At 38.4% G+C, this 4413-nt stretch overlaps 1 pseudogene; it reads left to right on the forward strand.

The window, feature by feature from the left end:
• Window positions 1–361: 361 nt before the first annotated feature.
• LOC149249267 (uncharacterized) lies at window positions 362–2679 on the forward strand (annotated as a pseudogene).
• Window positions 2680–4413: the final 1734 nt, after the last annotated feature.

Here is a 4413-nt window from a genome sequence, read left to right on the forward strand (position 1 = left end):
GAAGAACTGAGGACAATTTTTGTAATATCCACAGCAGTGGAAAATCTGTGAGAGCAGCAGAGTTGTTTTTGTAATTCCCTCTTTGAACAGAGGAAGAAATATGTAACAGAGTTTCAGTTTGTTTTTAATTAATAGAAATGCTTTGTGACTGTGTAATGGTGTCTTCTGAGTCATTTTGATTTTAAGAGGTTCTTGTCAAAAGATCCTGGACAGAGGAAACAGAGTATTGTCTCTGTGGTGAATTTTGTTTTGTTGGTTTTGGTATTTCTCCATTGAAAATACCCAACAGGCTTCCTGCGGGGATTGTTGGAGAGTGCAAGACCATCACCACTCTCTCGCAGATAAGAGAATTTTACTGAAAATGAGGTACACAGACGGGCACGAACAAGGCACCTTCCTTCCCTCCAAACAACAGCTTAGGAAAGGTCGTTGGTCACCAGAGGAAGATGAGAAACTCATCAATTATATCACGAATAGCGGCCTCCGGGGCCGTTCCTGGAGATGCCTCGCCAAGCAGGCTGGTAAATAATTAAACACCCACTTTGACCCTTAGTCTGCTAAGTAAAACGTAGGTCCATCTGGACAGATTCTTTAATACCCGTACCCTGAGTATCAATGTTCAGAAGAAATCAGCTGCTATACAATCAAGGTGGCCAAATCGTCCCCGTGGGCATATCTCTTGTATATGTCCATTAAATAAATGAAATTTTTATAGATCTATGCTATCTGAGATCCAACCTCTTGGCGCTCCTGAATCTAGGCTAATATGAGTCTGTTTGTTGAGATCTCCAGTAATATGGATTATTTAGTTGATTTGTTGTTGTTATTCAAGCATAGATCTATTTTAGCTTGGCCCTGATTTTCTTTCTTTTTGTGAGAGGGGAAGGTGGGGCTCTCAATCCTAAATATTGGATCCAAACAGCTGTCCATTCATGCCTTGAGAGCGCTTTTTGATGGCAATAAAAGAACAACAATTTTTATGTGCATTTCTAGGTTCTTTTCTTTCGATTTAATAAATTTCTGTTTAGAAGGGGTTAAGATGAAACGAGCATATATTATAACATTGAACCCAATGAAATGCCCATGCAGGTTTGCAAAGATGTGGAAAGAGCTGCAGGCTTAGATGGATGAACCACTTGCGGCCTGGCCTTAAACGCGGCGCAATTTCACCCCCAAGAGGAGCAATTGATCATACACTTCCAATCCATTCTGGGTAACAGGTTTGTTTTTCTTTTCCTCTATTCTGAGGCTTTCCTTCTGAGAATTGTTCTATCACATGAGAACCCGCCCGTCCCTCACTTAAATCTCTGATATTAATAGCAGTATTTATTCTATCACATGAGAGACTTCTTGTCCATCAGTTAACTCTGAGAAATCTTTAGTAGTAGTTGTTCTGGGAATCCGCCCACTCGTCCGTATTTTAACTGTTTCACTTTGTTGGTGCCAAGTCAGCCCATTAACCTGGGGGTTGAGTGGTGCAGGTGGTGTCAAATTGCTCCCAATTTGCTAGGACGCACAGACAATGAAATCAAGAATCACTGGAATTGTTGTATCAAGAAGAAGCTGCTAAAACACAGCCTCTCGTCTTCGTCCATTGACGCCAACGGCAACGCTGACACTAAAACTAATACCAAATCAGTGTGTGTTCGACCTCATCCTCCTTTTCGTAATGCCTATAAGTCGTCTCACACTACCCAGCCGTTGCACGGCATGCCTGAAGGGTACCTGCCACTTCTTGGTAACAGGTTTAATAAGGTGACCAGTGCTGAAAATCGGCACGCTTGTGTTCCCAACCTATTGGAATTAAAACAAGAACAAGCACTCGAGGATGAAAATCGTGTATTTTCTTGTTCTCAGGTGTGGATTGATTCTTGCTCTCACACCAATCATCACACTCTTACATCTCTGAGTCTGCAAGGCAAAGGCCCATTTTGCAAGGCATCAACATCAACTAAATGCCACCAATTAGTAGACTGGGAGACAACACTGGCGCCTGATGAAACCCTAGAGTTTGCCAGTAACTATGTTGGCTGCGCCATCACCATCTCTGCTCTGGTTGAGATCAGCGATTCAGCTAAAATTAAAAATGATGGCGACATCAGCAATGAAAATGAGATGATGATGGACCATTTGTCATTGACAGCATATTCTTCTGGAATTACAGCATGGAGCGCTAATGGCGATTCAAACACAACAGTTTTTGCTGATGTCTATTATGATGCCTTTAACACTCATAAGGGCACATTTAGTATTCTGGAAGATTGCACGAGCCAGCAGGACGAGAAGAGAGCTCATCGGTCATGCCCGCCAGTTAATTCTCCGTCCCAATTTAGCGCAGCGGCAATAACATGCGCCGACGTTGATCAGTACTCTAATGTGCAGGGTCCGGGTGATTGCCAGGATCATCTCATTTTGAAGAACGGTGAGGTCAATTTGGACAGAGGGGTGCAGGATGGTGATCAATGGGATTGCTCATCAATTCCCAATAAAGAAGAAAAGGCAACGCCACCACCTACAATGCTAGGAAGAGGAGGTACAACGTTCGATTTTGAGTGTGAAGGTGAAGCTTTGGGTCAAGTAAACGCTTGGGCGGAGGACCATCTGTACAGTATCTCTACTGATGCTGCTCTTTCTTCTGAGATCGATACAGTGCTATCGAACTGGATGGGGATGTATTGACCATATGCGTACTGCGCTTATCTCTCATTTCTGCTATCGGTTTTGATGTTTGATTAGATGTTATAAAATATAGGAGTCTAATTTTCTCGTTAAAAAAGGAGACTGATGGATAGCTGGCCTATTCACACTCCTCCCAAAATCAAATGTATGTCAGCCGCTTACGTCTTTCGATTACGTCTTCAGTGCACGTCATTTGTTTAGCTATTTAACGGTTGCTGCTGCAAGGGTTTAATCTGTAGGTTGGAAATAACCTAATCTTACAGCAATCGGAACTTCATATTTTAATCAATTTGTTTCCATTTTTATTTGAATTTGGAAATTTTTAAATCATTGATTGAAATGGTACTATTGAAATGTTTAATTAAAATCACGCTTTGGGATACGAAATAGCAGATTTAGTTTGTAAAACCATGAAATATAAAAAATCGTAAACGGTGTAATATGGAAACTCGTAGGTTAAACGGCTAATATTTTTTTTTGGGAAAAAAAAAAATTACATATCTTTTAATGATTTTGAGAAATTTTCGCAGTTTCCGTTAAAATTCAAGATTCTGGATATCCTAAAAGTTTTAATGCTTGATCTATTTACACTGCAAAAAAAATTGGTTTAAAGACATACAAATTTCTTAAGATTTTTTTTTCCTAACTGGATGTGTTTTTTTATGGATATTTGTTACAAATAAGTTTTAAAAAACTTTGTAAATTGTATAGGAAAAGCAGACTCACAAAGAATGAAGAAAAAATGTTCATTCTCAATATTATAAATCAAATAAGTTTAAAAAAATTTATAAATGGTACAGGAAAAACAGATTCAAAGAATGAAGAAAAAATGTTCTTCTAATATTATAAATCAGTTAAATAAGATTATATTGGAGACATCAACAATAAATGATTCCAGTTAGACTGAACTAAACTGGACTAACTGAGATTGAACTAGGACACTTGCATAGAGAGGGACACTTGCATAGAGAGTTATGACACCTAGCAGGTTCTTGGAATTGGTCTAAGTCTTAGCTAAGCTTACAATTTAAAATCAAATTACAATTTTCTTTTCTTTTTTGTTTCTCCCACATCTTGTAGCCTATGAATCGCTTAAATTTTTTCTTTTTATTATATCCTTCAAATCTCAGTTTCATCATTCGTTGGCGCAGGTTTTCCATTGTTCCACTGTGTCTAAGCATGTCCTCAGCTTCTTCAAAAATCCGTTGCCACATGTCATCTTTTGTTGTGTGATCTTCATTATCAATTCACTGCAACATGAGTTTATAATAAAAAAATATTTCTTCATGACTCCAATACCTGAAAATTTCAGTGATGTTTTTGTCATTCAAGTTGTCTTCAATATTCATTTCTGTAGCTTCTATGCAAAATTTATCAAGGCATGGTGTTGCAAGGCATGCTTCAATGAAATTTAGTTCTTCTTCATAATCATCTTGTTTCCTTGCACACTGCAAATCAATGTTAGGAATAAAAATATTTGTTGAACCATATCGGTTATGTTCTTTCTGCTCTACAATGAGAGCTTTCTCTACTTGCACTTCCTTCTCCATGTTTGCCTCTATCTCTATTTTCTCTTTGTGGGCTTCGTTCTTTGCCTTTGCTTCTATCTTTGTCACTTCCACTTTTTTCACTAACTCGTGTTGTTGCATACATGTTGTCTTCTTGTTGGTTTTTAGATTCAAATGAGTTTCTCTCACCAAATAGTATCATGTTGATATCATGTTTTTGTTGCAT

Source organism: Pinus tabuliformis, chromosome 7 (assembly GCF_031772625.1).
Source record: "Pinus tabuliformis cultivar Carrire ecotype Pingquan chromosome 7, CPIR1, whole genome shotgun sequence".
NCBI classification, from domain to species: domain Eukaryota; kingdom Viridiplantae; phylum Streptophyta; class Pinopsida; order Pinales; family Pinaceae; genus Pinus; species Pinus tabuliformis.